This window comes from Rhinolophus sinicus, chromosome 9, assembly GCF_057876585.1.
Source record: "Rhinolophus sinicus isolate RSI-liver-muscle chromosome 9, RSI-T2T, whole genome shotgun sequence".
NCBI classification, from domain to species: domain Eukaryota; kingdom Metazoa; phylum Chordata; class Mammalia; order Chiroptera; family Rhinolophidae; genus Rhinolophus; species Rhinolophus sinicus.
Genome location: NC_142509.1, coordinates 760,761 through 783,273, shown reverse-complemented (window position 1 = coordinate 783,273; position 22,513 = coordinate 760,761). Strand labels below are relative to the sequence as shown.

Genomic DNA, 22,513 nt, shown 5'->3' with positions numbered 1-22,513 from the left:
GTCTACGGCCATACCACCCTGAACGCGCCCGATCTCCTCTGATCTCGGGAGCTAAGCAGGGAGGGGCCTGGTTAGTACTTGGATGGGAGACCGCCTGGGAATAGCTGCAGGCTTTTGCTCGCCTCTCCTTTTGCGCCGCCGCCCCGGCGTGGCTCCCTCCGAACCCCTGCCGCCCTTTGCCCCTCTGCAGCCGCCCAGGCAGCCGAAGGTCCCCCTGGCCAGAGGAGGGTCAGTCGCCCGGCACTACAAGCTCGCATCCCCGGCCGCACACCAGGCCTGTCGGCCAGGGCTCCCCCCCACTCCCTCTTCTTAGTGCTCTTCGCCGAGGCAGGCCGTCAGCCTGCAGCAGTCAGCCGCGTCTCGGTCGCCGCCGCCGCCGCCACCGCCATCGCAGGGCTCCCTCTCGCTCCCCGACCCTGCCGCCGCCGCAACCCCCAACGCCCAAGCCCAGGGCTGCCTGCCGGCGCAGGCCTCCACCAGGCTCTCTCCATCCCAGGACGTGCCGGTGCTTTGCACCTCGGCCCGAGCCCAGGGCACGCCCATCCCTGCGCCTGCCCCCGGGACCCGACACACAGGATCGGCGTGTCCTCGGGCAAACGGGACGCCCACCCGCCCCGCCCCACCGGAGTCTTCTGTCTCCGCTGGCAGGCACCTCGCCCCACACCCCCGCGCGTCCCCTCCCGTCTCCCACAAGAGCCAGGAGCCCTCCCTTCCCGCCGGCCACGGTGTCCCTGAAACACAGGGCACAAAGAGCCGGGACAAACCAGGGGACGGCGGGAGCAGCACCCCAACACACCACGCGCCATCGACTCCGGGGGAGACCACCACAAGGGCAGAGCAGGCACGCAGGCGCACAACCCTCACAACCAGGGTGCCTGGGGGCTGCCACTCTCCTCCCGCGGGCGGGTGCCTGGGCGGGGCTCAGAGACCACAGGCCCTCCGGAGACCCTGGCGGCCCGCCCCGGAGGCTTCAATGGTGACTGCCAACGCCAGGGCAATGCCTCCTTAGCGGAGCCCAGCCCCGGGCACGACCACACTCCGGTGGAGGAGCTGCCACTTCAACACAGCCTCAGTGCGTCTGTAACAGTCCGTGTGCCCGCCTGTGCGTCCCTCACACCCTCCCCCACCCCATATCCGTCGGGCTCTGTGACGTGCCTGTTGGGCTCTGGCTCTGGCTCAGGAGCTCTCTCCCCGCGTGCCAGCCCCCTCTTTCTCTGTCTCTGTCCATGTCTCTCTGTATGTCTAGATACACACATGTACATATACGAGCATATTTCCATCTCGCTCCCTCTTACTCCTCCTCCCGTTCTGTCTGTCTGTCCCTGTCCTGCGGGGACTCTAGCCCCTCTGCCCGCACAAGAATGCAGGATTTGGCGAGGCCAAGAGGGAACACCAACAGACCACGGATAGGGGGCTCATAGCACCATGTCTCACGGGCGGCTGGCTCGGAGACTCGGCAAGCCGGAGCCGCCCGATCCCCAGCCTGCCGGCCGATTCTCTGCCAACCAACAGACCCACCAACCTACCGACCCACCAAGCCGGCCAACTGCAGTCCGCGCCCCTCTGCAATTTGCAGTCCACAATCCGCGCTTCCTAGCTTGGCCACCGCAGCTCTGCCGGTGGCCAATGGCCAACTGGCAACAGCTGATGGCCAAGCGGTCACAGCTGATATCCATGCAGCCCGCACGCAGCACCCCTCCACGCGAGGCCCAGAGCCTGGAGAGTGCTCTCTGCGAGTCTGTCCCCACAGTCCCCGTCTGTCTCTCTCCGCCTCTCTCTTGCTCCGTCTCTGGCCTTCTCTCATCCTCTCTCTCACCTCCCTGGGTCAGGAGAGGTGACGTGTAGCCAGTGAAGTGAACAGTGATCGGGCGGGACGCCGGTCGCTGACGAGGGGCGAGAACCCAGAAAGAAGGCTGTGTGAGGAAGGGTGGCGGCAGACTGGAGGTGCTGCCCCCTGGTGGCGGGTGGCTCTCCCTGGCTTTGGGCCAGTGGGTGGGGCCGGCCAGGGCCAGGGCCTGGGTTGCACGTCCCTAGGGTGGAGGGGACTGAGAGGACCCTGCGACCCCCTCGGTGGCCCTGAGAGGTGGGGACAGCACAGCAGCAAGGGGGGTGTGCGGTTGTGGGGCTGGGGGGAGATGAGAGGGGTTGGGGTAGGGGGGCGGGGTAAAAGCCCTTCGGGGCCTGGGGAGGCCCAGGATGCCAGGGCGCCCAGACATATGTCACAGTCAGGGAAGTGACAGAGGCCCGTTAGAGCCACTGGGGGGCGCGAAGGGGCCTCGCTGCGGGCCAGGAGGAGCCCGTCGCCCACACCAGCGGCGTCTGGAGGAGGCGGGGAGCTGGCGGGAGGCGCTCGGGCAGACATGCTCGCCACCCGAGCGGCCCAGCAGCATGGCGTGCGCTCAGAAGCAGGTCGGGAGCAGGCTCTTGGAGTGCCGGGAGCCGGGTCCCAGCGCCTAAGGCCACACCACCCTGCACGCGCCAGATCTCGTCTGATCTCGGGAGCTAAGCAGGGAGGGGCCTGGTTAGTACTTGGATGGGAGACCGCCTGGGAATAGCTGCAGGCTTTTGCTCGCCTCTCCTTTTGCGCCGCGGCCCCGGCGTGGCTCCCTCCGAACCCCTGCCGCCCCTTGCCTCTCTGCAGCCGCCCAGCCAGCCGAAGGTCCCCCTGACCAGCAGAGGGTTAGCCGCCAGGCACTACAAGCTGGCAGCCCCGGCCGCACACCAGGCCCGTCGGCCAGGGCTCCCCCGCACACCCTCTTCTCAGTCCTCTTCAGTCCCGGAGGCTGTCATCTCGATCCCTTCGCCGACCTTCGATCGCCGCCACCGCCAACAGCGCTGCCCTCGCCCCCGCCGCCACCGCCAAATCCGCCGCCATCACCGCGATCTCCACACCCCCCTCCAGCGCTGACCTCACCCCTGCCCCCGCCCTCGCCACCGCCATCGCTGTACTGCTTCAATCTCCCGCCTCTGCTCTCCCCTCCTCCGCCGCCAGCACCGCCCTCTTCCCCGCTACCGCCGCCGCCGGCGCCAACCCTCCCCGCGCCCAGCGCCCGCCGACACAGCCCCCAACGCTGCCGCCGCCTCCATCGCCGACCTCGCAACCCTCCCGCGCCGCAGCCGACGCCGCCATCGCTGCTCGCGATCAGCCCCCGCTTCTCCCGCCGCCGCCGCCGCGATCACCGCGCTCCCCACCCCCTCCGCCAGCGCTGCCCTCGCCCCCTCCCCGCCCCCGCTGCCGCCATCGCCGGACTCCCTCAAACTCCCTCCTCTGCTCTCCCCCCCTCGGCCGCCAGCACCGCGCTCCCCACCCCCGCCCCCGCCGCCGCCATTGCCGCACTCCCTCAATCTCCCTCCTCTGCTCTCCCCGCCTCCTGCACCGCCATCTCCCCCGCCCCCGCCCCAGGCCCGCCGCCGCCACCATCGCCATACTCCCTCAATCTCCCGCCTCTGCTCTCCCGGCCTCCTCCGCCCCCGCCGCCGCCGCCGACGCCGCCGCCGCCGCCATCGACCCCCGTGCCCAGCGCCCACCGTCAAAGCCCCCATTGTCGCCACCGCCATCGCCGCCCTGGCGCCATCCTCGCGGTTGCCATCGCCTACCTCCCCACCCTCCCTCGCCTCCGCCGCGTCCCCCGCCGCCGCAGCCCCCCCCTCCGCAGCCGCCCAAGCCGCCGCCGCGGGGTCCTCCCACAACTCCCAAGCCCAGGGTTGCCTGCTGGTGCAGGCCTCCCCCAGCCTTGGGGGTGCGGTTGTTGGTAAACCTGGTGGCGGTAGGGGGGCGGGGTGTATGGCGGTCTGGGTCCGGGGAGTCCCAGGATGCCAGAGTTCCACGACTTCTGGCACCATCAGGGAAGTGGCAGTGTCCCATGGAGCCTCGGGTGGCGCGAAGGGGCCTCGCTGCCGGCCAGGAGTAGCCCGCCGCCCACGCCAGGGGCATTCGGAAGAGGCGGGGAGCCGGACTGGGGGGGGGGGGACGCGGTGCTGGCAGAGCCGGCCAGCGGGTCGATGCTCGCCACCGGAGCCGCGCATCTGCATGGCGGGCGCTCACGAGGCAGGCCGGGAGCAGGCTCTTGGCGCGCGGGGAGCCGAGTCCCATCGTCTATGACCATACCACCCTGAACGCGCCCGATCTCCTCTGATCTCGGGAGCTAAGCAGGGAGGGGCCTGGTTAGTGCTTGGATGGGAGACCGCCTGGGAATACCTGTAGGCTTTTGCTCGCCTCTCCTTTTGCGCCGCCGCCCCTGCGTGGCTCCCTCCGAACCCCTGCCGCCCCTTGCCCCTCTGCAGCCGCCCATCCAGCCGAAGGTCCCCCTGGCCAGAGGCCGGTCAGCCACCCGGCGCTACAAGCTGGCAGCCCCGGCCGCACACCAGGCCCGTCGGCCAGGGCTCACCCCCACACCCTCTTCTTAGTCCTCTTCGCTGAGGCAGGCAGTCAGCCAGCAGCAGTTAGCCGAGCCTGTGTCTCCGCCGGCAGGCACCTCTCCCCACACCCCCGCGCGCCCCCTCCCATCGCCCACAAGAGCCAGGAACCCTCCCTTCCCGCAGTGGCCCCAACACACAGGGTACAAAGTGCCGGGACAAAGCAGGGGACTGAGGGAGGAGCACCCCAACACACCGCACGCCCTCGGACTCCAGGAGAGACCACCACAAGGGGAAGTGCAGGCACGCAGGCACACAACACTCTCAACCAGGGTGCCTGTGGGCTGCCACTCTCCTCCCGCGGGGCGGGGGGTTCCTGGGCGGGGCTCGGAGCCCACTGGCCCTCCCGCCCGGCCCGGGGGCTTCAAGGGTGACTTTCAATGCCCGGGCACTGCCTCCTTAGTGGAGCCCAGCCACGGGCATGACCACACTTCGGTTGAGAAGCTGCCACTTCAAAGCAGCGTCAGTGCGTCTGTCCCAGTCCGTGTGCCCGCTTGTGCGTCCCTCCCCCCTCCCCCACCCCATGTCTCTCTGGCTCTGTGACGTGCCTGTTGGGCTCTGGCTCTGGCTCAGGAGCTCTCTCCCCGCGTGCCAGCCCCCTCTTTCTCTGTCTCTGTCCATGTCTCTCTGTATGTCTAGGTACATACAGGTACATATAGGTGTGTATTTCGATCTCGCTCCCTCTTTCTCCTCCTCCCGTTCTCTCTGTCGGTCCCTGTCCTGCGGGGACTCTGGTCCCTCTGCCAGCACAAGAACGCAGGATATGGCGAGGCCAAGAGGGAACACCAACAGAGCCACGGATAGGGGGCTCATAGCACTATGTCTCACGGGCGGCTGGCTCGGAGACACGGCAAGCCGGAGCCGCCCGATCCCCAACCTGTCGGCCGCTTCTCTGCCAACCCACCGACACACCGCCCGTCGACCCGCCAAGCGGGCCCACTGCAATCCGCGCCCCTCTGCAATTTGCAGTCCACCATCCGCGCTTCCTAGCTTGGCCACCGCAGCTCCTCCGGTGGCCAGTGGCCAACTGGCAACAGCTGATGGCCAAGCGGTCACAGCTGATGACCATGCAGCCCCCAAGCAGCACCCCTCCACGCGAGGCCCAGAGCCTGGAGAGTGCTCTCTGCGAGTCTGTCCCCACAGTCCCCGTCTGTCTCTCTCCGCCTCTCTCTTGCTCCGTCTCTGGCCTTCTCTCATCCTCTCTCTCACCTCCCTGGGTCAGGAGAGGTGACGTGTAGCCAGTGAAGGGACCGGACATCGGGCGGGGCTCCGGTCGCTGACGAGGGTTCCAGGGCCCAGACTGAAGGCTTGTGATGAAGGTTGGCTGCAGACTGGAGATGCTGCACCCTGGTGGCGCGGGTGGCTCTCCCTGGCTTTGGGCCTGTGGATGGGTCCGGTCAGGGCCAGGGCCTGGGTTGCACGTCCCTAGGGCCGGAGGGGACTGAGAGGACCCTGCGACATCCTCGGTGGCCCTGAGAGGTGGGGACAGCACAGCAGCAAGGGGGGTGTGCGGTTGTGGGGCTGGGGGGAGATGAGAGGGGTTGGGGTAGGGGGGCGGGGTGAAAGCCCTTCGGGGCCTGGGGAGGCCCAGGATGCCAGGGCGCCCAGACATATGTCACTGTCAGGGAAGTGACAGAGGCCCGTGGAGCCACTGGGGGGCGCGAAGGGGCCTCGCTGCGGGCCAGGAGTAGCCCGTCGCCCACACCAGCGGCGTCCGGAGGAGGCGGGGAGCGGGCGGCAGGCGCTCGGGCAGACGTGCTCGCCACCCTAGCGGCCCAGCAGCACGGCGCGCGGTCAGAGGCAGGCCGGGAGCAGGCTCTTGGGGCGCGGGGAGCCGGGTCCCAGCGTCTACGGCCATACCACCCTGAACGCGCCCGATCTCCTCTGATCTCGGGAGCTAAGCAGGGAGGGGCCTGGTTAGTACTTGGATGGGAGACCGCCTGGGAATAGCTGCAGGCTTTTGCTCGCCTCTCCTTTTGCGCCGCCGCCCCGGCGTGGCTCCCTCCGAACCCCTGCCGCCCTTTGCCCCTCTGCAGCCGCCCAGGCAGCCGAAGGTCCCCCTGGCCAGAGGAGGGTCAGTCGCCCGGCACTACAAGCTCGCATCCCCGGCCGCACACCAGGCCTGTCGGCCAGGGCTCCCCCCCACTCCCTCTTCTTAGTGCTCTTCGCCGAGGCAGGCCGTCAGCCTGCAGCAGTCAGCCGCGTCTCGGTCGCCGCCGCCGCCGCCACCGCCATCGCAGGGCTCCCTCTCGCTCCCCGACCCTGCCGCCGCCGCAACCCCCAACGCCCAAGCCCAGGGCTGCCTGCCGGCGCAGGCCTCCACCAGGCTCTCTCCATCCCAGGACGTGCCGGTGCTTTGCACCTCGGCCCGAGCCCAGGGCACGCCCTTCCCTGCGCCTGCCCCCGGGACCCGACACACAGGATCGGCGTGTCCTCGGGCAAACGGGACGCCCACCCGCCCCGCCCCACCGGAGTCTTCTGTCTCCGCTGGCAGGCACCTCGCCCCACACCCCCGCGCGTCCCCTCCCGTCTCCCACAAGAGCCAGGAGCCCTCCCTTCCCGCCGGCCACGGTGTCCCTGAAACACAGGGCACAAAGAGCCGGGACAAACCAGGGGACGGCGGGAGCAGCACCCCAACACACCACGCGCCATCGACTCCGGGGGAAGACCACCACAAGGGCAGAGCAGGCACGCAGGCGCACAACCCTCACAACCAGGGTGCCTGGGGGCTGCCACTCTCCTCCCGCGGGCGGGTGCCTGGGCGGGGCTCAGAGACCACAGGCCCTCCGGAGACCCTGGCGGCCCGCCCCGGAGGCTTCAATGGTGACTGCCAACGCCAGGGCAATGCCTCCTTAGCGGAGCCCAGCCCCGGGCACGACCACACTCCGGTGGAGGAGCTGCCACTTCAACACAGCCTCAGTGCGTCTGTAACAGTCCGTGTGCCCGCCTGTGCGTCCCTCACACCCTCCCCCACCCCATATCCGTCGGGCTCTGTGACGTGCCTGTTGGGCTCTGGCTCTGGCTCAGGAGCTCTCTCCCCGCGTGCCAGCCCCCTCTTTCTCTGTCTCTGTCCATGTCTCTCTGTATGTCTAGATACATACATGTACATATACGAGCATATTTCCATCTCGCTCCCTCTTACTCCTCCTCCCGTTCTGTCTGTCTGTCCCTGTCCTGCGGGGACTCTAGCCCCTCTGCCCGCACAAGAATGCAGGATTTGGCGAGGCCAAGAGGGAACACCAACAGACCACGGATAGGGGGCTCATAGCACCATGTCTCACGGGCGGCTGGCTCGGAGACTCGGCAAGCCGGAGCCGCCCGATCCCCAGCCTGCCGGCCGATTCTCTGCCAACCAACAGACCCACCAACCTACCGACCCACCAAGCCGGCCAACTGCAGTCCGCGCCCCTCTGCAATTTGCAGTCCACAATCCGCGCTTCCTAGCTTGGCCACCGCAGCTCTGCCGGTGGCCAATGGCCAACTGGCAACAGCTGATGGCCAAGCGGTCACAGCTGATATCCATGCAGCCCGCACGCAGCACCCCTCCACGCGAGGCCCAGAGCCTGGAGAGTGCTCTCTGCGAGTCTGTCCCCACAGTCCCCGTCTGTCTCTCTCCGCCTCTCTCTTGCTCCGTCTCTGGCCTTCTCTCATCCTCTCTCTCACCTCCCTGGGTCAGGAGAGGTGACGTGTAGCCAGTGAAGTGAACAGTGATCGGGCGGGACGCCGGTCGCTGACGAGGGGCGAGAACCCAGAAAGAAGGCTGTGTGAGGAAGGGTGGCGGCAGACTGGAGGTGCTGCCCCCTGGTGGCGGGTGGCTCTCCCTGGCTTTGGGCCAGTGGGTGGGGCCGGCCAGGGCCAGGGCCTGGGTTGCACGTCCCTAGGGTGGAGGGGACTGAGAGGACCCTGCGACCCCCTCGGTGGCCCTGAGAGGTGGGGACAGCACAGCAGCAAGGGGGGTGTGCGGTTGTGGGGCTGGGGGGAGATGAGAGGGGTTGGGGTAGGGGGGCGGGGTAAAAGCCCTTCGGGGCCTGGGGAGGCCCAGGATGCCAGGGCGCCCAGACATATGTCACAGTCAGGGAACTGACAGAGGCCCGTTAGAGCCACTGGGGGGCACGAAGGGGCCTCGCTGCGGGCCAGGAGGAGCCCGTCGCCCACACCAGCGGCGTCTGGAGGAGGCGGGGAGCTGGCGGGAGGCGCTCGGGCAGACATGCTCGCCACCCGAGCGGCCCAGCAGCATGGCGTGCGCTCAGAAGCAGGTCGGGAGCAGGCTCTTGGAGTGCCGGGAGCCGGGTCCCAGCGCCTAAGGACACACCACCCTGCACGCGCCAGATCTCGTCTGATCTCGGGAGCTAAGCAGGGAGGGGCCTGGTTAGTACTTGGATGGGAGACCGCCTGGGAATAGCTGCAGGCTTTTGCTCGCCTCTCCTTTTGCGCCGCGGCCCCGGCGTGGCTCCCTCCGAACCCCTGCCGCCCCTTGCCTCTCTGCAGCCGCCCAGCCAGCCGAAGGTCCCCCTGACCAGCAGAGGGTTAGCCGCCAGGCACTACAAGCTGGCAGCCCCGGCCGCACACCAGGCCGCTCGGCCAGGGCTGCCCCGCACACCCTCTTCTCAGTCCTCTTCAGTTCCGGAGGCTGTCATCTCGATCCCTTCGCCGACCTTCGGTCGCCGCCACCGCCAACAGCGCTGCCCTCGCCCCCGCCGCCACCGCCAAATCCGCCGCCATCACCGCGCTCCCCACACCCCCCTCCAGCGCTGACCTCACCCCTGCCCCCGCCCTCGCCACCGCCATCGCTGTACTGCTTCAATCTCCCGCCTCTGCTCTCCCCTCCTCCGCCGCCAGCACCGCCCTCTTCCCCGCTACCGCCGCCGCCGGCGCCAACCCTCCCCGCGCCCAGCGCCCGCCGACACAGCCCCCAACGCTGCCGCCGCCTCCATCGCCGACCTCGCAACCCTCCCGCGCCGCAGCCGACGCCGCCGCCGCCGCCGCCGCCATCGCTGCTCGCGATCAGCCCCCGCTTCTCCCGCCGCCGCCGCCGCGATCACCGCGCTCCCCACCCCCTCCGCCAGCGCTGCCCTCGCCCCCTCCCCGCCCCCGCTGCCGCCATCGCCGTACTCCCTCAAACTCCCTCCTCTGCTCTCTCCCCCTCGGCCGCCAGCACCGCGCTCCCCATCCCCGCCGCCAGCGCTGCCCTCTTCCCCACCCCCGCCCCCGCCGCCGCCATTGCCGCACTCCCTCAATCTCCCTCCTCTGCTCTCCCCGCCTCCTGCACCGCCATCTCCCCCGCCCCCGCCCCAGGCCCGCCGCCGCCACCATCGCCATACTCCCTCAATCTCCCGCCTCTGCTCTCCCGGCCTCCTCCGCCCCCGCCGCCGCCGCCCACGCCGCCGCCGCCGCCATCGACCCCCGTGCCCCAGCGCCCACCGTCAAAGCCCCATTGTCGCCACCGCCATCGCCGCCCTGGCGCCATCCTCGCGGTTGCCATCGCCTACCTCCCCACCCTCCCTCGCCTCCGCCGCGTCCCCCGCCGCCGCAGCCCCCCCCTCCGCAGCCGCCCAAGCCGCCGCCGCGGGGTCCTCCCACAACTCCCAAGCCCAGGGTTGCCTGCTGGTGCAGGCCTCCCCCAGCCTTGGGGGTGCGGTTGTTGGTAAACCTGGTGGCGGTAGGGGGGCGGGGTGTATGGCGGTCTGGGTCCGGGGAGTCCCAGGATGCCAGAGTTCCACGACTTCTGGCACCATCAGGGAAGTGGCAGTGTCCCATGGAGCCTCGGGTGGCGCGAAGGGGCCTCGCTGCCGGCCAGGAGTAGCCCGCCGCCCACGCCAGGGGCATTCGGAAGAGGCGGGGAGCCGGACTGGGGGGGGGGGACGCGGTGCTGGCAGAGCCGGCCAGCGGGTCGATGCTCGCCACCGGAGCCGCGCATCTGCATGGCGGGCGCTCACGAGGCAGGCCGGGAGCAGGCTCTTGGCGCGCGGGGAGCCGAGTCCCATCGTCTATGACCATACCACCCTGAACGCGCCCGATCTCCTCTGATCTCGGGAGCTAAGCAGGGAGGGGCCTGGTTAGTGCTTGGATGGGAGACCGCCTGGGAATACCTGTAGGCTTTTGCTCGCCTCTCCTTTTGCGCCGCCGCCCCTGCGTGGCTCCCTCCGAACCCCTGCCGCCCCTTGCCCCTCTGCAGCCGCCCATCCAGCCGAAGGTCCCCCTGGCCAGAGGCCGGTCAGCCACCCGGCGCTACAAGCTGGCAGCCCCGGCCGCACACCAGGCCCGTCGGCCAGGGCTCACCCCCACACCCTCTTCTTAGTCCTCTTCGCTGAGGCAGGCAGTCAGCCAGCAGCAGTTAGCCGAGCCTGTGTCTCCGCCGGCAGGCACCTCTCCCCACACCCCCGCGCGCCCCCTCCCATCGCCCACAAGAGCCAGGAACCCTCCCTTCCCGCAGTGGCCCCAACACACAGGGTACAAAGTGCCGGGACAAAGCAGGGGACTGAGGGAGGAGCACCCCAACACACCGCACGCCCTCGGACTCCAGGAGAGACCACCACAAGGGGAAGTGCAGGCACGCAGGCACACAACACTCTCAACCAGGGTGCCTGTGGGCTGCCACTCTCCTCCCGCGGGGCGGGGGGTTCCTGGGCGGGGCTCGGAGCCCACTGGCCCTCCCGCCCGGCCCGGGGGCTTCAAGGGTGACTTTCAATGCCCGGGCACTGCCTCCTTAGTGGAGCCCAGCCACGGGCATGACCACACTTCGGTTGAGAAGCTGCCACTTCAAAGCAGCGTCAGTGCGTCTGTCCCAGTCCGTGTGCCCTCTTGTGCGTCCCTCCCCCCTCCACCACCCCATGTCTCTCTGGCTCTGTGACGTGCCTGTTGGGCTCTGGCTCTGGCTCAGGAGCTCTCTCCCCGCGTGCCAGCCCCCTCTTTCTCTGTCTCTGTCCATGTCTCTCTGTATGTCTAGGTACATACAGGTACATATAGGTGTATATTTCGATCTCGCTCCCTCTTTCTCCTCCTCCCGTTCTCTCTGTCGGTCCCTGTCCTGCGGGGACTCTAGTCCCTCTGCCCGCCCAAGAACGCAGGATATGGCGAGGCCAAGAGGGAACACCAACAGAGCCACGGATAGGGGGCTCATAGCACTATGTCTCACGGGCGGCTGGCTCGGAGACACGGCAAGCCGGAGCCGCCCGATCCCCAACCTGTCGGCCGCTTCTCTGCCAACCCACCGACACACCGCCCGTCGACCCGCCAAGCGGGCCCACTGCAATCCGCGCCCCTCTGCAATTTGCAGTCCACCATCCGCGCTTCCTAGCTTGGCCACCGCAGCTCTGCCGGTGGCCAATGGCCAACTGGCAACAGCTGATGGCCAAGCGGTCACAGCTGATGACCATGCAGCCCCCAAGCAGCACCCCTCCACGCGAGGCCCAGAGCCTGGAGAGTGCTCTCTGCGAGTCTGTCCCCACAGTCCCCGTCTGTCTCTCTCCGCCTCTCTCTTGCTCCGTCTCTGGCCTTCTCTCATCCTCTCTCTCACCTCCCTGGGTCAGGAGAGGTGACGTGTAGCCAGTGAAGGGACCGGACATCGGGCGGGGCTCCGGTCGCTGACGAGGGTTCCAGGGCCCAGACTGAAGGCTTGTGACGAAGGGTGGCTGCAGACTGGAGATGCTGCACCCTGGTGGCGCGGGTGGCTCTCCCTGGCTTTGGGCCTGTGGATGGGTCCGGTCAGGGCCAGGGCCTGGGTTGCACGTCCCTAGGGCCGGAGGGGACTGAGAGGACCCTGCGACCCCCTCGGTGGCCCTGAGAGGTGGGGACAGCACAGCAGCAAGGGGGGTGTGCGGTTGTGGGGCTGGGGGGAGATGAGAGGGGTTGGGGTAGGGGGGCGGGGTGAAAGCCCTTCGGGGCCTGGGGAGGCCCAGGATGCCAGGGCGCCCAGACATATGTCACAGTCAGGGAAGTGACAGAGGCCCGTGGAGCCACTGGGGGGCGCGAAGGGGCCTCGCTGCGGGCCTGGAGTAGCCCGTCGCCCACACCAGCGGCGTCCGGAGGAGGCGGGGAGCGGGCGGCAGGCGCTCGGGCAGACGTGCTCGCCACCCTAGCGGCCCAGCAGCACGGCGCGCGGTCAGAGGCAGGCCGGGAGCAGGCTCTTGGGGCGCGGGGAGCCGGGTCCCAGCGTCTACGGCCATACCACCCTGAACGCGCCCGATCTCCTCTGATCTCGGGAGCTAAGCAGGGAGGGGCCTGGTTAGTACTTGGATGGGAGACCGCCTGGGAATAGCTGCAGGCTTTTGCTCGCCTCTCCTTTTGCGCCGCCGCCCCGGCGTGGCTCCCTCCGAACCCCTGCCGCCCTTTGCCCCTCTGCAGCCGCCCAGGCAGCCGAAGGTCCCCCTGGCCAGAGGAGGGTCAGTCGCCCGGCACTACAAGCTCGCATCCCCGGCCGCACACCAGGCCTGTCGGCCAGGGCTCCCCCCCACTCCCTCTTCTTAGTGCTCTTCGCCGAGGCAGGCCGTCAGCCTGCAGCAGTCAGCCGCGTCTCGGTCGCCGCCGCCGCCGCCACCGCCATCGCAGGGCTCCCTCTCGCTCCCCGACCCTGCCGCCGCCGCAACCCCCAACGCCCAAGCCCAGGGCTGCCTGCCGGCGCAGGCCTCCACCAGGCTCTCTCCATCCCAGGACGTGCCGGTGCTTTGCACCTCGGCCCGAGCCCAGGGCACGCCCATCCCTGCGCCTGCCCCCGGGACCCGACACACAGGATCGGCGTGTCCTCGGGCAAACGGGACGCCCACCCGCCCCGCCCCACCGGAGTCTTCTGTCTCCGCTGGCAGGCACCTCGCCCCACACCCCCGCGCGTCCCCTCCCGTCTCCCACAAGAGCCAGGAGCCCTCCCTTCCCGCCGGCCACGGTGTCCCTGAAACACAGGGCACAAAGAGCCGGGACAAACCAGGGGACGGCGGGAGCAGCACCCCAACACACCACGCGCCATCGACTCCGGGGGAGACCACCACAAGGGCAGAGCAGGCACGCAGGCGCACAACCCTCACAACCAGGGTGCCTGGGGGCTGCCACTCTCCTCCCGCGGGCGGGTGCCTGGGCGGGGCTCAGAGACCACAGGCCCTCCGGAGACCCTGGCGGCCCGCCCCGGAGGCTTCAATGGTGACTGCCAACGCCAGGGCAATGCCTCCTTAGCGGAGCCCAGCCCCGGGCACGACCACACTCCGGTGGAGGAGCTGCCACTTCAACACAGCCTCAGTGCGTCTGTAACAGTCCGTGTGCCCGCCTGTGCGTCCCTCACACCCTCCCCCACCCCATATCCGTCGGGCTCTGTGACGTGCCTGTTGGGCTCTGGCTCTGGCTCAGGAGCTCTCTCCCCGCGTGCCAGCCCCCTCTTTCTCTGTCTCTGTCCATGTCTCTCTGTATGTCTAGATACACACATGTACATATACGAGCATATTTCCATCTCGCTCCCTCTTACTCCTCCTCCCGTTCTGTCTGTCTGTCCCTGTCCTGCGGGGACTCTAGCCCCTCTGCCCGCACAAGAATGCAGGATTTGGCGAGGCCAAGAGGGAACACCAACAGACCACGGATAGGGGGCTCATAGCACCATGTCTCACGGGCGGCTGGCTCGGAGACTCGGCAAGCCGGAGCCGCCCGATCCCCAGCCTGCCGGCCGATTCTCTGCCAACCAACAGACCCACCAACCTACCGACCCACCAAGCCGGCCAACTGCAGTCCGCGCCCCTCTGCAATTTGCAGTCCACAATCCGCGCTTCCTAGCTTGGCCACCGCAGCTCTGCCGGTGGCCAATGGCCAACTGGCAACAGCTGATGGCCAAGCGGTCACAGCTGATATCCATGCAGCCCGCACGCAGCACCCCTCCACGCGAGGCCCAGAGCCTGGAGAGTGCTCTCTGCGAGTCTGTCCCCACAGTCCCCGTCTGTCTCTCTCCGCCTCTCTCTTGCTCCGTCTCTGGCCTTCTCTCATCCTCTCTCTCACCTCCCTGGGTCAGGAGAGGTGACGTGTAGCCAGTGAAGTGAACAGTGATCGGGCGGGACGCCGGTCGCTGACGAGGGGCGAGAACCCAGAAAGAAGGCTGTGTGAGGAAGGGTGGCGGCAGACTGGAGGTGCTGCCCCCTGGTGGCGGGTGGCTCTCCCTGGCTTTGGGCCAGTGGGTGGGGCCGGCCAGGGCCAGGGCCTGGGTTGCACGTCCCTAGGGTGGAGGGGACTGAGAGGACCCTGCGACCCCCTCGGTGGCCCTGAGAGGTGGGGACAGCACAGCAGCAAGGGGGGTGTGCGGTTGTGGGGCTGGGGGGAGATGAGAGGGGTTGGGGTAGGGGGGCGGGGTAAAAGCCCTTCGGGGCCTGGGGAGGCCCAGGATGCCAGGGCGCCCAGACATATGTCACAGTCAGGGAAGTGACAGAGGCCCGTTAGAGCCACTGGGGGGCGCGAAGGGGCCTCGCTGCGGGCCAGGAGGAGCCCGTCGCCCACACCAGCGGCGTCTGGAGGAGGCGGGGAGCTGGCGGGAGGCGCTCGGGCAGACATGCTCGCCACCCGAGCGGCCCAGCAGCATGGCGTGCGCTCAGAAGCAGGTCGGGAGCAGGCTCTTGGAGTGCCGGGAGCCGGGTCCCAGCGCCTAAGGCCACACCACCCTGCACGCGCCAGATCTCGTCTGATCTCGGGAGCTAAGCAGGGAGGGGCCTGGTTAGTACTTGGATGGGAGACCGCCTGGGAATAGCTGCAGGCTTTTGCTCGCCTCTCCTTTTGCGCCGCGGCCCCGGCGTGGCTCCCTCCGAACCCCTGCCGCCCCTTGCCTCTCTGCAGCCGCCCAGCCAGCCGAAGGTCCCCCTGACCAGCAGAGGGTTAGCCGCCAGGCACTACAAGCTGGCAGCCCCGGCCGCACACCAGGCCCCTCGGCCAGGGCTCCCCCGCACACCCTCTTCTCAGTCCTCTTCAGTCCCGGAGGCTGTCATCTCGATCCCTTCGCCGACCTTCGATCGCCGCCACCGCCAACAGCGCTGCCCTCGCCCCCGCCGCCACCGCCAAATCCGCCGCCATCACCGCGCTCCCCACACCCCCCTCCAGCGCTGACCTCACCCCTGCCCCCGCCCTCGCCACCGCCATCGCTGTACTGCTTCAATCTCCCGCCTCTGCTCTCCCCTCCTCCGCCGCCAGCACCGCCCTCTTCCCCGCTACCGCCGCCGCCGGCGCCAACCCTCCCCGCGCCCAGCGCCCGCCGACACAGACCCCAACGCTGCCGCCGCCTCCATCGCCGACCTCGCAACCCTCCCGCGCCGCAGCCGCCGCCGCCGCCGCCGCCGCCGCCGCCGCCGCCATCGCTGCTCGCGATCAGCCCCCGCTTCTCCCGCCGCCGCCGCGATCACCGCGCTCCCCACCCCCTCCGCCAGCGCTGCCCTCGCCCCCTCCCCGCCCCCGCTGCCGCCATCGCCGTACTCCCTCAAACTCCCTCCTCTGCTCTCCCCCCCTCGGCCGCCAGCACCGCGCTCCCCATCCCCGCCGCCAGCGCTGCCCTCTTCCCCACCCCCGCCCCCGCCGCCGCCATTGCCGCACTCCCTCAATCTCCCTCCTCTGCTCTCCCCGCCTCCTGCACCGCCATCTCCCCCGCCCCCGCCCCAGGCCCGCCTCCGCCACCATCGCCATACTCCCTCAATCTCCCGCCTCTGCTCTCCCGGCCTCCTCCGCCCCCGCCGCTGCCGCCGACGCCGCCGCCGCCGCCGCCATCGACCCCCGTGCCCCAGCGCCCACCGTCAAAGCCCCCATTGTCGCCACCGCCATCGCCGCCCTGGCGCCATCCTCGCGGTTGCCATCGCCTACCTCCCCACCCTCCCTCGCCTCCGCCGCGTCCCCCGCTGCCACTGCTGCCGCCGCCGCCGCCGCCGCCGCAGCCCCCCCCTCCGCAGCCGCCCAAGCCGCCGTCGCGGGGTCCTCCCACAACTCCCAAGCCCAGGGTTGCCTGCTGGTGCAGGCCTCCCCCAGCCTTGGGGGTGCGGTTGTTGGTAAACCTGGTGGCGGTAGGGGGGCGGGGTGTATGGCGGTCTGGGTCCGGGGAGTCCCAGGATGCCAGAGTTCCACGACTTCTGGCACCATCAGGGAAGTGGCAGTGTCCCATGGAGCCTCGGGTGGCGCGAAGGGGCCTCGCTGCCGGCCAGGAGTAGCCCGCCGCCCACGCCAGGGGCATTCGGAAGAGGCGGGGAGCCGGACTGGGGGGGGGGGGACGCGGTGCTGGCAGAGCCGGCCAGCAGGTCGATGCTCGCCACCGGAGCCGCGCATCTGCATGGCGGGCGCTCACGAGGCAGGCCGGGAGCAGGCTCTTGGGGCGCGGGGAGCCGAGTCCCATCGTCTATGGCCATACCACCCTGAACGCGCCCGATCTCCTCTGATCTCGGGAGCTAAGCAGGGAGGGGCCTGGTTAGTGCTTGGATGGGAGACCGCCTGGGAATACCTGTAGGCTTTTGCTCGCCTCTCCTTTTGCGCCGCCGCCCCTGCGTGGCTCCCTCCGAACCCCTGCCGCCCCTTGCCCCTCTGCAGCCGCCCATCCAGCCGAAGGTCCCCCTGGCCAGAGGCCGGTCAGCCACCCGGCGCTACAAGCTGGCAGCCCCGGCCGCACACCAGGCCCGTCGGCCAGGGCTCACCCCCACACCCTCTTCTTAGTCCTCTTCGCTGAGGCAGGCAGTCAGCCAGCAGCAGTTAGCCGAGCCTGTGTCTCCGCCGGCAGGCACCTCTCCCCACACCCCCGCGCGCCCCCTCCCATCGCCCACAAGAGCCAGGAACCCTCCCTTCCCGCAGTGGCCCCAACACACAGGGTACAAAGAGCCGGGACAAAGCAGGGGACTGAGGGAGGAGCACCCCAACACACCGCACGCCCTCGGACTCCAGGAGAGACCACCACAAGGGGAAGTGCAGGCACGCAGGCACACAACACTCTCAACCAGGGTGCCTGTGGGCTGCCACTCTCCTCCCGCGGGGCGGGGGGTTCCTGGGCGGGGCTCGGAGCCCACTGGCCCTCCCGCCCGGCCCGGGGGCTTCAAGGGTGACTTTCAATGCCCGGGCACTGCCTCCTTAGTGGAGCCCAGCCACGGGCATGACCACACTTCGGTTGAGAAGCTGCCACTTCAAAGCAGCGTCAGTGCGTCTGTCCCAGTCCGTGTGCCCGCTTGTGCGTCCCTCCCCCCTCCCCCACCCCATGTCTCTCTGGCTCTGTGACGTGCCTGTTGGGCTCTGGCTCTGGCTCAGGAGCTCTCTCCCCGCGTGCCAGCCCCCTCTTTCTCTGTCTCTGTCCATGTCTCTCTGTATGTCTAGGTACATACAGGTACATATAGGTGTATATTTCGATCTCGCTCCCTCTTTCTCCTCCTCCCGTTCTCTCTGTCGGTCCCTGTCCTGCGGGGACTCTAGTCCCTCTGCCCGCACAAGAACGCAGGATATGGCGAGGCCAAGAGGGAACACCAACAGAGCCACGGATAGGGGGCTCATAGCACTATGTCTCACGGGCGGCTGGCTCGGAGACACGGTAAGCCGGAGCCGCCCGATCCCCAACCTGTCGGCCGCTTCTCTGCCAACCCACCGACACACCGCCCGTCGACCCGCCAAGCGGGCCCACTGCAATCCGCGCCCCTCTGCAATTTGCAGTCCACAATCCGCGCTTCCTAGCTTGGCCACCGCAGCTCCTCCGGTGGCCAGTGGCCAACTGGCAACAGCTGATGGCCAAGCGGTCACAGCTGATGACCATGCAGCCCCCAAGCAGCACCCCTCCACGCGAGGCCCAGAGCCTGGAGAGTGCTCTCTGCGAGTCTGTCCCCACAGTCCCCGTCTGTCTCTCTCCGCCTCTCTCTTGCTCCGTCTCTGGCCTTCTCTCATCCTCTCTCTCACCTCCCTGGGTCAGGAGAGGTGACGTGTAGCCAGTGAAGGGACCGGACATCGGGCGGGGCTCCGGTCGCTGACGAGGGTTCCAGGGCCCAGACTGAAGGCTTGTGACGAAGGGTGGCTGCAGACTGGAGATGCTGCACCCTGGTGGCGCGGGTGGCTCTCCCTGGCTTTGGGCCTGTGGATGGGTCCGGTCAGGGCCAGGGCCTGGGTTGCACGTCCCTAGGGCCGGAGGGGACTGAGAGGACCCTGCGACCCCCTCGGTGGCCCTGAGAGGTGGGGACAGCACAGCAGCAAGGGGGGTGTGCGGTTGTGGGGCTGGGGGGAGATGAGAGGGGTTGGGGTAGGGGGGCGGGGTGAAAGCCCTTCGGGGCCTGGGGAGGCCCAGGATGCCAGGGCGCCCAGACATATGTCACAGTCAGGGAAGTGACAGAGGCCCGTGGAGCCACAGGGGGCGCGAAGGGGCCTCGCTGCGGGCCAGGAGTAGCCCGTCGCCCACACCAGCGGCGTCCGGAGGAGGCGGGGAGCGGGCGGCAGGCGCTCGGGCAGACGTGCTCGCCACCCTAGCGGCCCAGCAGCACGGCGCGCGGTCAGAGGCAGGCCGGGAGCAGGCTCTTGGGGCGCGGGGAGCCGGGTCCCAGCGTCTACGGCCATACCACCCTGAACGCGCCCGATCTCCTCTGATCTCGGGAGCTAAGCAGGGAGGGGCCTGGTTAGTACTTGGATGGGAGACCGCCTGGGAATAGCTGCAGGCTTTTGCTCGCCTCTCCTTTTGCGCCGCCGCCCCGGCGTGGCTCCCTCCGAACCCCTGCCGCCCTTTGCCCCTCTGCAGCCGCCCAGGCAGCCGAAGGTCCCCCTGGCCAGAGGAGGGTCAGTCGCCCGGCACTACAAGCTCGCATCCCCGGCCGCACACCAGGCCTGTCGGCCAGGGCTCCCCCCCACTCCCTCTTCTTAGTGCTCTTCGCCGAGGCAGGCCGTCAGCCTGCAGCAGTCAGCCGCGTCTCGGTCGCCGCCGCCGCCGCCACCGCCATCGCAGGGCTCCCTCTCGCTCCCCGACCCTGCCGCCGCCGCAACCCCCAACGCCCAAGCCCAGGGCTGCCTGCCGGCGCAGGCCTCCACCAGGCTCTCTCCATCCCAGGACGTGCCGGTGCTTTGCACCTCGGCCCGAGCCCAGGGCACGCCCATCCCTGCGCCTGCCCCCGGGACCCGACACACAGGATCGGCGTGTCCTCGGGCAAACGGGACGCCCACCCGCCCCGCCCCACCGGAGTCTTCTGTCTCCGCTGGCAGGCACCTCGCCCCACACCCCCGCGCGTCCCCTCCCGTCTCCCACAAGAGCCAGGAGCCCTCCCTTCCCGCCGGCCACGGTGTCCCTGAAACACAGGGCACAAAGAGCCGGGACAAACCAGGGGACGGCGGGAGCAGCACCCCAACACACCACGCGCCATCGACTCCGGGGGAGACCACCACAAGGGCAGAGCAGGCACGCAGGCGCACAACCCTCACAACCAGGGTGCCTGGGGGCTGCCACTCTCCTCCCGCGGGCGGGTGCCTGGGCGGGGCTCAGAGACCACAGGCCCTCCGGAGACCCTGGCGGCCCGCCCCGGAGGCTTCAATGGTGACTGCCAACGCCAGGGCAATGCCTCCTTAGCGGAGCCCAGCCCCGGGCACGACCACACTCCGGTGGAGGAGCTGCCACTTCAACACAGCCTCAGTGCGTCTGTAACAGTCCGTGTGCCCGCCTGTGCGTCCCTCACACCCTCCCCCACCCCATATCCGTCGGGCTCTGTGACGTGCCTGTTGGGCTCTGGCTCTGGCTCAGGAGCTCTCTCCCCGCGTGCCAGCCCCCTCTTTCTCTGTCTCTGTCCATGTCTCTCTGTATGTCTAGATACACACATGTACATATACGAGCATATTTCCATCTCGCTCCCTCTTACTCCTCCTCCCGTTCTGTCTGTCTGTCCCTGTCCTGCGGGGACTCTAGCCCCTCTGCCCGCACAAGAATGCAGGATTTGGCGAGGCCAAGAGGGAACACCAACAGACCACGGATAGGGGGCTCATAGCACCATGTCTCACGGGCGGCTGGCTCGGAGACTCGGCAAGCCGGAGCCGCCCGATCCCCAGCCTGCCGGCCGATTCTCTGCCAACCAACAGACCCACCAACCTACCGACCCACCAAGCCGGCCAACTGCAGTCCGCGCCCCTCTGCAATTTGCAGTCCACAATCCGCGCTTCCTAGCTTGGCCACCGCAGCTCTGCCGGTGGCCAATGGCCAACTGGCAACAGCTGATGGCCAAGCGGTCACAGCTGATATCCATGCAGCCCGCACGCAGCACCCCTCCACGCGAGGCCCAGAGCCTGGAGAGTGCTCTCTGCGAGTCTGTCCCCACAGTCCCCGTCTGTCTCTCTCCGCCTCTCTCTTGCTCCGTCTCTGGCCTTCTCTCATCCTCTCTCTCACCTCCCTGGGTCAGGAGAGGTGACGTGTAGCCAGTGAAGTGAACAGTGATCGGGCGGGACGCCGGTCGCTGACGAGGGGCGAGAACCCAGAAAGAAGGCTGTGTGAGGAAGGGTGGCGGCAGACTGGAGGTGCTGCCCCCTGGTGGCGGGTGGCTCTCCCTGGCTTTGGGCCAGTGGGTGGGGCCGGCCAGGGCCAGGGCCTGGGTTGCACGTCCCTAGGGTGGAGGGGACTGAGAGGACCCTGCGACCCCCTCGGTGGCCCTGAGAGGTGGGGACAGCACAGCAGCAAGGGGGGTGTGCGGTTGTGGGGCTGGGGGGAGATGAGAGGGGTTGGGGTAGGGGGGCGGGGTAAAAGCCCTTCGGGGCCTGGGGAGGCCCAGGATGCCAGGGCGCCCAGACATATGTCACAGTCAGGGAAGTGACAGAGGCCCGTTAGAGCCACTGGGGGGCGCGAAGGGGCCTCGCTGCGGGCCAGGAGGAGCCCGTCGCCCACACCAGCGGCGTCTGGAGGAGGCGGGGAGCTGGCGGGAGGCGCTCGGGCAGACATGCTCGCCACCCGAGCGGCCCAGCAGCATGGCGTGCGCTCAGAAGCAGGTCGGGAGCAGGCTCTTGGAGTGCCGGGAGCCGGGTCCCAGCGCCTAAGGCCACACCACCCTGCACGCGCCAGATCTCGTCTGATCTCGGGAGCTAAGCAGGGAGGGGCCTGGTTAGTACTTGGATGGGAGACCGCCTGGGAATAGCTGCAGGCTTTTGCTCGCCTCTCCTTTTGCGCCGCGGCCCCGGCGTGGCTCCCTCCGAACCCCTGCCGCCCCTTGCCTCTCTGCAGCCGCCCAGCCAGCCGAAGGTCCCCCTGACCAGCAGAGGGTTAGCCGCCAGGCACTACAAGCTGGCAGCCCCGGCCGCACACCAGGCCCCTCGGCCAGGGCTCCCCCGCACACCCTCTTCTCAGTCCTCTTCAGTCCCGGAGGCTGTCATCTCGATCCCTTCGCCGACCTTCGATCGCCGCCACCGCCAACAGCGCTGCCCTCGCCCCCGCCGCCACCGCCAAATCCGCCGCCATCACCGCGCTCCCCACACCCCCCTCCAGCGCTGACCTCACCCCTGCCCCCGCCCTCGCCACCGCCATCGCTGTACTGCTTCAATCTCCCGCCTCTGCTCTCCCCTCCTCCGCCGCCAGCACCGCCCTCTTCCCCGCTACCGCCGCCGCCGGCGCCAACCCTCCCCGCGCCCAGCGCCCGCCGACACAGCCCCCAACGCTGCCGCCGCCTCCATCGCCGACCTCGCAACCCTCCCGCGCCGCAGCCGCCGCCGCCGCCGCCGCCGCCGCCGCCGCCGCCATCGCTGCTCGCGATCAGCCCCCGCTTCTCCCGCCGCCGCCGCGATCACCGCGCTCCCCACCCCCTCCGCCAGCGCTGCCCTCGCCCCCTCCCCGCCCCCGCTGCCGCCATCGCCGTACTCCCTCAAACTCCCTCCTCTGCTCTCCCCCCCTCGGCCGCCAGCACCGCGCTCCCCATCCCCGCCGCCAGCGCTGCCCTCTTCCCCACCCCCGCCCCCGCCGCCGCCATTGCCGCACTCCCTCAATCTCCCTCCTCTGCTCTCCCCGCCTCCTGCACCGCCATCTCCCCCGCCCCCGCCCCAGGCCCGCCTCCGCCACCATCGCCATACTCCCTCAATCTCCCGCCTCTGCTCTCCCGGCCTCCTCCGCCCCCGCCGCTGCCGCCGACGCCGCCGCCGCCGCCGCCATCGACCCCCGTGCCCCAGCGCCCACCGTCAAAGCCCCCATTGT

General features: G+C 69.3%; 10 pseudogenes; all 10 read left to right on the top strand.

Moving 5' to 3' along the window:
- Nucleotides 1–120, top strand: LOC148757203 (5S ribosomal RNA; annotated as a pseudogene).
- Nucleotides 121–2,451: 2,331 nt separating this feature from the next.
- LOC148757202 (5S ribosomal RNA) lies at nucleotides 2,452–2,571 on the top strand (annotated as a pseudogene).
- A 1,523-nt stretch (nucleotides 2,572–4,094) lies between these two features.
- On the top strand, nucleotides 4,095–4,213 carry LOC148757201 (5S ribosomal RNA; annotated as a pseudogene).
- A 2,049-nt stretch (nucleotides 4,214–6,262) lies between these two features.
- Nucleotides 6,263–6,382, top strand: LOC148757200 (5S ribosomal RNA; annotated as a pseudogene).
- A 4,019-nt stretch (nucleotides 6,383–10,401) lies between these two features.
- LOC148757199 (5S ribosomal RNA) lies at nucleotides 10,402–10,520 on the top strand (annotated as a pseudogene).
- Nucleotides 10,521–12,569: 2,049 nt separating this feature from the next.
- LOC148757198 (5S ribosomal RNA) lies at nucleotides 12,570–12,689 on the top strand (annotated as a pseudogene).
- Nucleotides 12,690–15,020: 2,331 nt separating this feature from the next.
- Nucleotides 15,021–15,140, top strand: LOC148757197 (5S ribosomal RNA; annotated as a pseudogene).
- A 1,605-nt stretch (nucleotides 15,141–16,745) lies between these two features.
- LOC148757196 (5S ribosomal RNA) lies at nucleotides 16,746–16,865 on the top strand (annotated as a pseudogene).
- Nucleotides 16,866–18,912: 2,047 nt separating this feature from the next.
- LOC148757195 (5S ribosomal RNA) lies at nucleotides 18,913–19,032 on the top strand (annotated as a pseudogene).
- A 2,331-nt stretch (nucleotides 19,033–21,363) lies between these two features.
- LOC148757194 (5S ribosomal RNA) lies at nucleotides 21,364–21,483 on the top strand (annotated as a pseudogene).
- Nucleotides 21,484–22,513: the final 1,030 nt, after the last annotated feature.